Below are 9,091 nucleotides of genomic sequence, written 5' to 3' on the forward strand. Positions count from 1 at the left end.
GCTGGCCATGCTACGCGAAGAACAGTGAATTGGACCTTTCACATAACATTTCACTCCGGACAACAATTTTCATGATCTTGAAATCTACGAAGCATGTGAAGAGATCTACAAGATTGCATAAAAAATCTCTCATTTGGTCATGAGTTGAAGGTTAGATCCAATTTATTCCTCCTTTTCCCCTTTTAAACTATATAGAGATGAATGAGTTGGAGTTGTTCCATAAATGTTGGTGATAAAATGAGATGAATTATGTATGATCACGTAGACCTCTTCCATAAGTTTTCAGTAAAATCCAAAATCGTAAAATTCGGAGTTCGGAGTTGAAAGTTATGCCAAAAATCTAAAGTGCTGAAAAAACGCGCTCGAAGGATAATCCGAAGTGCTGAAAAATATATATAGAGGATAATCCTGTATGCTGAGAAGTACACTAAGAGGATCATCCGGAGTGCTGAGAAGTATGATAATCCGCTGATTATTCTTTTAAGTGTATTTTTCGCGTACCATATATTTGGCATAACTTTTCAACTGAGACTTCAATTTTTTTGATAAAATTCGGGGAAAGCTCGTAAAGAGCTCTACAAGAATGTAAAGTCTTGTAAAGACTTCAATTTTCACAAGAATGATGAAAAGTCTGATTCTCATTTCTCCTTTTCCACTTTAAATTACAAGGGAAGAATAGAAAAATTGGACTTTTCTTATAACTTTTAACTCTAGACATCGTCTTTTCACGAGTTACCACAGTTACGCTAGCTAAAAAGGAACACTAATAAATATGCTTCAGCGCTCAAGTGCTCATGATAGTGCTATGGCTGGAGTTCTAATTGAGACAAAATCAAAAGACTCATGGCGGCCAACACGTGCACAAGATCAACATAGACAAGGCAACACATCAGGCAAAAGGATTAAACTAAAACTCCAAACATTAACTAATCACATTGCTAAACTCTTACTGCACAGAGTAACGTGAAAACCGAGCCGAGCTGTTGATACGTGATGCTGAAACATCCGAACAAAAAAAAATGCAGCTGGACGTAATGTGAATAGAGAGAAAAGGCAGCTCAGTAGGGTGTTTGGATTCCACCCGCTAAAGTTTAGCACCTGTCACATTGGATGTTTGAATACTAATTAGAAGTATTAAACATAGGCTAATTATAAAACTAATTGCACAGATAGAGTCTAATTCGTGAGACGAATCTATTAAGCCTAATTAGTAAATGATTTGATAATGTGGTGCTACAATAACCATTGCTAATGATGAATTAATTAGGCTTAATAGATTCATCTCGCGAATTAGCCTAGGGATTCTGCAGTTAGTTTTATAATTAGCTCATATTTAATCCTCCTAATTAGCATCCGAACATCTGAGGTGACAGCACGTATCATCCAAACACCCCGTAGGAGGTGTTTGATACACCCTCCTAAACTTTAGTACCTGTCACATCGGATGTTGGGATACTAATTAGAAGTATTAAATATAGTCTAATTACAAAACTAATTGCACAGATGGAGTCTAATTCGCGAGACGAATCTATTAAGCCTAATTAGTCAATGATTTGACAATGTGGTGCTACAGTAACTATTTGCTAATGATGGATTAATTAGGCTCAATAGATTCGTCTCGCAAATTAGTATAGGAGTTATGCAGTTAGTTTTATAATTAACTTATATTTAATCCTGCTAATTAGCATTCAAATATCTGATGTGACCCTACTAAAATTTAACGTCTCGTATCTAAACACCCACGTGGTCTGCCATCGTCATCCAAAATTTTGGGCTCCCTGCAGACCGCCCACAACCTCATCTCCAAAATAAAACCTAGCCTTTCCCCGTTGCCCCTCCCTCAGCAAACAGTCAGCACTCAGCACCCTCAGTCGCTCACGGCCTCACCTCACTCCGCCGCCGCCGCCGCCGCCGCCATCCCTCAATCTAGCGTCCTAGCTGCCACCACGCTCATCCCTCTCCTTCCCCGTCGACCAGCTTGAGCCCGTCCTCCTGTAGCCCTCCCATTTTGTTCCCCACAACCTTCTCTCCATCGTTCCTCAGTCCTGGTGCCGCTCGTAGCCGCCGTCGCGGCTATGACCAAGGGCTGGGTCCAAAGGGTGCAGCAGGATGAGGAGGAGGAGGAGACGACTCGCTTGAATCGTACAGCTTCAGCTTCAATGAAGATTGGCAAGCGTGACTGGAGAAAATGGGTACTCAAAGATATACTTCTTTGCTTGCCTTTTTAGGTCCAATAGAAGTTGTTTATGCTCCTTTTTCTTGGATCTAGTTGGTGGTAATCTTCACAAATAAATCCACAAGCAATCATTGATTATTTTTTTCTGATTTATAATACTTCTTTGCATGCTCACCAAGTGCTCGACAGAATGCTTCTGAGACATGAACTTTATTTTTCCACATCGATGCATTGTTCTTCCAACAACCGTTGAAACAGTGCTAGAAAAATTAAAGCACCCATTTTTTTATGGTCGTTGTCTAAGACTGGTGCTTGATTAGATCTCATCATCGAGTGGATGGGCACAAATGCTTTAGTAATTTTTGAAATGCTAATCCTATCAATTGTGCTGGTGTCATATCTGACTGGTTGTCGCAGACTCGCAGGTCATCAGATGCATACTTTCTTGGAGCAATCAATTGAGTTTTGGATGAGCAAGTAAAGCTTACTTGGTATCTTGAAAAAAAGAGTAAGCTTTCTTGTTTCTGGTTCAACCTGCAAGGTAGTTGACAAACTAGCAATGATTTTGTCTATTTCAACTATTTGTGATGATAAATCACCTCTGCCCATCTTGTATGTTAAATTTTGCCTTGACAGATCCTATCTGAAGATCACTTATGATTTTGCATCTTCGATATTTGTGATAATAACATGTTAGCTGTGCAGTTTGCTGGTGGAGACATAAGTATTGCTCTCACGCTCTCAGCTGTAGTCCATATATTTCAGTTGTAGTACACATTTACTTACTATTCCATACTTCTGAAGTTCAGTAACTACAGCCAATTATTTGTCATATTTGCAGCTACTGTAATTATGTGTTAGGCTATCTTAGGAATGTAAGATGCATGGTTGAGGAATCGATTAGTTATGCCCAGATGAAACACAAGAATAATAATTTTAATGCATAGCTCTTTTTATCTCAACAGAAACAATGGACTGACAGCTAAATATTTTGGTTGCAGGTTGCAAGACGCTCCAAAGCAAGAGGGACTATGATCTACTGAAGAGCTTGAAGACCTTTTCATCTTATGGCTCAGGAGCAAGAAATGAGGCCTATGAGCATTGTGTGATATTTCCACTGAATTCTGTGGTGTCATTAGAGCCTATGCTGAGTAATTTGTAGTCTTCGTTGTAAGATTTATTTTGAATTCAAATATAAAATAAAAAATAATTCATTTGTTGGGCTGCAAGCCTAGAATGGGCAAAATTCAATGCGTATTCAGAAATTTCAATATTGGGTATCTGCTATGGGTCGACAAATGTAGTTAGGCTGCAGTAGTAATCTTTAGCGTAGATGTGGTGTATAGGCTAAGGGTTTTCCTTCATTTGCCTTATATCCCATGGGCTGCACAATCATAAGCATCAATAACTTGCATAAATTTAAAACAGGGAATTCATGCACTGGAGCTTGCCTTCATCAATAACTTGTATAAATTTAAAATAGGGAATTCATGCACCGGAGCTTGCCTTCAGGAAAAGTTAGCGGTTCCTCGGGGTCTTGATCTAGTTCGGGCTTGACTTCCAAGTGATGAAGCTCCGCAGCAGGTTCGTCCTTCGGCGTAGGGTGGAGCTTGTAGGTTCCGTCGGTGAGATTTGCTTCTACACGGCATGCTCATGTAAGAGTTCAGTTTTATTCATGCGTGTACACCAACGATGCAAGGCATGTCTTATTGGTAGAAAGAAAGTTGCATACAGGCCACATTCACCTAAACAAGGTTGTAACTTTCTTTAACTTCATAAAGCAAGGTGGTTGTGGCTTATTGGTAGAAAGAAAGTTGCATACAGGCCACATTCATCTAAACAAGGTTGTAACTTTCTTTAACTTCATAAAGCAAGGTGGTTGGTTTAAACTTGAGGTTGACTTTGATGGTGATTGTGTACACATTAGGTTCTCGCAACTTAGAGTTGCACAAAGAAGGTGGGAGGTCATTCAAGTGCATTTGGAGAATTATTCACTTCTGAATGTTTTTTTTATCTCTTCCAAAATTACTTATTTAGCTTATAGGATTTTTATTTATTTTTATTCCTTTAAGTCGATTACTTAGCCAAAAATGGTTCCACAGTCAAACAGCAACCATAGGCACTGAGAAAATTACAGCACCTTAATTAAGTCATTACTAAGTTACTGTAAAATTTTGGGAGCCATTGGATTACCACAAAAAGAATTAAACGCATATCATCATTAAAGGTAGCATGCACTTAACTATTTCTATCTCCAAACCTACAGCGAATCTGAGGGTGAAAATTTACCAGTATGTTGAAGGTGTGTTACAGAAATTTTGGTAAATTTTTCATGATTTTTGGAGGAGGACAACCATTTCCCCTATTTATCTTCTATTTACCAGTATGTTGAAGGTGTGTTACAGAAGTTTTGGTAAATTTTTCATGATTTTTGGAGGAGGACAACCATTTCCCCTATTTATCTTCTATTTAAACATGCTTTACAAGGAAGGTGGGTCTCTTTCTGATTCTGACCACAACCCATATTTTTCCTGTAAACTACCTCTCAAAACTGAGTTACTCCAAGTGGTTTCATATTTTTCTCTACTCTGGATTAAAACTTATGCAAAAAGAAAGATTTAACCCTAGATTTCAAATATCAGGTTAAAACAGTAACTTCAGGTTCTACTCCAGGGCCCTAAGTATTTTTCTTGGCTTCTACTCATCGAAACATTCACAACAGAGTTGGATTTACCCTTTTAGCATTTTTCTTCTATTTACTATGATTTAAAAGGCCTAAACAAGGAATAAAACCATAGGATATTATTTACAACAGTAACATAAGCAACTTATTTTTGAAGAAACTAGACAGAACAAGGATTTCAACAAAAGTGATTTGGCATTTTTCTGATTTTTCTACGATTTACTGGGCATTTACAAAGTTTAAACCTTTTTCTGCTGATTTTAAACTAAAAACCGTGGCAAACTTGCACTCTACCCGCTACGTCTACGCTTTATTTGCGTAGGGGTCCTTGAGTTTTGTGCCTAGGCCCCTGGAAAGATTGGGGAAGACGCAATGTCGTCCCCAGGGGTGCGCATGGCGGCGGCGGTGAAATCCCCGACGATTCGCCGGCGGGGATCGGGCAACAAGTGGTCGGGGAGGCGCAGGGGTTCACCTGAGCTCGACTTGGCAGAGTTGGGGCGACGGAGATGGCTGGCGAGGGTCGGAATGCGGCGCGGCGACTTGGCTTGGCGGGTGGCGGTGCAGACGGTGTTCCGGCACATTGGCGGCGTCGGGAGCGCAACGAGCGGCTCGGGGACGTGTGCGGAGGGGTGGCAAAGCGGACGGAGAGGTCATCTGAGCGCGGGGCGGCACGGAGGTGGGAGCTCCACAGGAGCCTTAGCGGCGGCGCAGTGGAAAAATAGGGGTGCGGCGTACGGGAGGTGGCGAAGGGTGGCGGTAATGGTGTGCTTGGCCCTTTTATAGGGGAGAGGTGGAGTAGAGGGTCGAGGCGGGGCTTCGGGTACAGGAGGATAAGGCTGGGGAGAGCGGGTGCACGGGCGAGGCGGGCATTGGCCGGAGGAGTGGAGCTCTGGGGATAGGATCCCCAGTGCATTGGTTGAGGGACATAGGGTTGGGCAAGCGCGGTTTTGCCGGGCGGGAGGATTGGCGAGGACAGGTGTGTGTCTGGTCGCGCTAAGCGCTGGATTGGGGGCGGCAGCACGGTCGGTGCCTGGCGGTGGCGTGGCGTGCTTTGGGGAGGGGGGGGAGACGGCACTGGCGCTGGTTGGGCGGAGCAGATCGCGTGCAGGGGGAGGGAGATGGCCTCGGCGACGATTGGCCAGCACGGCGCTCGTCCCGTCTTGTCGTGGGCGCGGGTAGGGCAACGACGAGCTCGCCGGTGGACGGCGGCCATGCGGCAGGTGGCGCGCGGGCGAACATGCCCGGGCGCGCTGGCGTCGAGGCAACGCCGGCCAGCAAACAAGACCGGCTTTTGGGGCTCTCCACTCAAGATTTTCAAACTAAACGTTCGAAAATCCCTTTAGCAAACTTGTAGACCGGTCGGAGTTCAAACTTTACTAAAGGTGTTTGTCCATATTTTGAAAGGATTTGGAGATAACTCAAGCCAAAGTTTGCCAAAAACCAGAGGTTTCAGACTTAGACATTTCAGCCGATTTGGTGGAATTTCAGGAGTTTGACCGTCTTTGACTTGAATTTTGGACAGCTTCTGAGTTGAATTAGACCAAGGTGCTATTGAAGGAACCAACTCAAGGGACTACAACTTTTATTAAAGGCCTGACTTGAGGTTAGATGTGAAATGGTGAGATAACATGTTGCAAAGTTGAAGAAAAACATGAATTCCAGGACTGTTTGTAGGGTTTTATTATATTCCTATTTTGATTTTTGTTTTTGACCTTCTCCCACTCCGAATTAGCCAAAGTGTTATTAACAAAAGTTGTTTGAAATTAAAAATTTTACAACTCTTATTTGGGCAAAATGTCAAGTTTGTCTATAAAAACTCAAGTTTAATATTTAACTCCAAAAAGAGCTTTTTAGGGTCAAAATGGACATTTCACCTCTTTTGCTTAGTGACTAATGACTTATTTAGGTTTAATTACACTTAATTAAGGTAGAGTTGTTACACGTGCACAGGACCCCAAGAAATCTAGTCGGAGCGGGGGCAAAACCCTCAGAAGGAGCAGCGGCGTTAGGGATGCCGCTTGCCAGAGGACCATCCACGCGCGCCCGCTTGTAGGCATCATCATCAATCACGATCTGCAGTCCATGCTTCCGGGTAGAGAACTCGGGTGGTAAGTGGGTGCTGTCAGCCGTGCCTTGGGAGGCAACAATGACTCATCATCAGAAGAGAAGTCAGGATCCTCTAGTTCCTGCTCCCCCACGGCTCGACACCTTCGGCGCAACGCCTTGAAATCGCTCTTCTTCTTCTTCTTGGCATCCTTCTTTCGCTTCGCTTCCATAGTGGCCGCGGTCCTAGCAACCCTTTTCTCTTGGTCCTCTAGGAGCCACCACTCAAGTAGAAGGTTTAGTAAGCCTTGAAGCAAAGGAAGGACAAACGTCAGCCATGAGAGAGTGCCAAGGATGAACGCAGGGAGAGAAAAGAAGATCGCTGAAGAGGATGGGTCTCAGTCAGGAGAATAACAAAGTTGGAAGGGTTGTCAGCACGAAAGGCCATGGGGTGGCCCCTCAGCACGACGTCAGTACCCCCCACCAGGCAGGACCTAACACGAGCACGGATCTCCAAGTTGGGAAGCTCTTCGGGCCTTTCCCTAGTTGGGTCCTGAGGGCCTGAATACTGGAACATGCTGTGGGCCCGCTGCTAGCTTCACGGGTTGGATGCGTCGGCTGAAGAACTCCCACATCAACCCGGCCCCGGTAATCCTTTGCGAAGCATGCTCGTGGATGATGGGGAGAATCTGGTCTAGCCTCCTCTTGTCTGGCATCAGCATGCCCCAAGTACACAAGTCCTACACGACGGGGATGCCACCCGTGTATGGAGGAAGACCCAGGGAAGGGTTGCTGCCATAAAACCATTCGTTGTGCCATCCTTTGTTGGAGGTGATGGAGGGGAGATTGAAGTAGTCCCTTCCCTTCCTGCTCCGCAGCTGAATCCCCACACCGTCGATGGGGGCACCGCCTCCGCCGCGCAATCCAGAACAGGACTCGATACGCACAGTGAAGAAGTATGTCCACAGCTGGAAGTTCACCTGCACGCCGAGGAAGCACTTGCAGAAGGTGATGAAGGCCGCAATGTGGAGAAGCCCATTGGGGTTAAGATGTTGTATCTCTAGTTGGTAGTAATGCAAGAACGCCTGTAGGAATGGGTGCGCTAGCAACCCGAAGCCCCACTCGTAGAACGGAGTGAAGACCACAATCTTATCCGACCAAGGCTTGGGGAAGGACTCCCCCTGCAGCAGGCACCATCCAGACTCCTTCTGCAGAGGGAGGAAGCCCTTGTTCATGAGCCCGCGGGTCCAGGCGGAGGTGATCTCTAAATGATGCTAGGAACCCATGACGCGGTGGTGTCAGTGATGGCAAAGTTGACGAAGACGGCGGAGCAGCAAGCTCGAGAGCGCGTGGCGGTGAGAGGAGACGCCCTGGCAGAATGCGAAGCAAGAAGGAAGGAAAGAAAGGAGCAAACCCTACCATCCCCAGACGATTAATAAATGGGGCAGGAGGAACTGATAGGACGCACGTAGGCATGGCGAGGGCCTACCACTTCCCACATGGAGGCATGGGAAGGGGAACCGCTAGCGGCAAGAGCACCGCAAGCCCTAGTGGTAGGGCACGATGGAGCATCCCTTCAGCTTCCAATGAAAGATTAATACTGAGGGGCCACTGGTGCGTCACGAAGCAACGCCTCCTAGTCGACAGGTCGCTGGCCCAATGGGTCGGGGATAAGGAAAACTGCCAGCCCATGAAACAGTTGCGTGGTTCGAAGGCCGGTTGCGCAAGGGACTCTAAGGCCGCCGCACACCAACCGACTGAGGGGCAGTAGGGGATAGGCCCAAGAGCGACACAAAGGAGTCAAAAATAGCATTCGACTGAAGGAGGCCCCCGACTGCATTCAAAAGCCATGGTAACAACCCCACCCGCGGGCTGGCCCCACGAGGGATGGACAACGAAGTCCCTTGAATCGGTCGAACGACTTGGGAGCCAAAATGGAAGAGGTCCCGAGGCAGCGTGAGATGCTCCAAGATGAGCCAAGCTAGGGTTCCCACCTAAGGAAAACTGGATCTCACCTGAACTGACCTGTTGAGGCTTAAAGTGAGCATGCCATGTGGCCATCGAGGAATTTGCCGTTCAAGCTCGAAAACCTACCCTCACTGAGGGAAACATGGGTCGATTAGAAAAAAACTTAGGGTAAACAAGAATCATCCACACAACAGAAATAAAGAAAGGAAGAAAGGATCCCA

The 9,091-nt window shown here is 45.6% G+C and overlaps 1 long non-coding RNA gene across 1 annotated transcript; it reads left to right on the forward strand.

Annotated features, from left to right (window-relative positions):
- Positions 1 to 1,818: 1,818 nt before the first annotated feature.
- Positions 1,819 to 3,422, forward strand: LOC117866395 (uncharacterized). The gene is made up of 3 exons (XR_004642865.2): positions 1,819 to 2,192; positions 2,594 to 2,684; positions 3,178 to 3,422. It is a non-coding gene; the product is annotated as an uncharacterized lncRNA (long non-coding RNA).
- The last annotated feature ends 5,669 nt before the right edge of the window (positions 3,423 to 9,091 follow it).

This window comes from Setaria viridis, chromosome 8 (genome assembly GCF_005286985.2).
Source record: "Setaria viridis chromosome 8, Setaria_viridis_v4.0, whole genome shotgun sequence".
Classification (NCBI taxonomy): domain Eukaryota; kingdom Viridiplantae; phylum Streptophyta; class Magnoliopsida; order Poales; family Poaceae; genus Setaria; species Setaria viridis.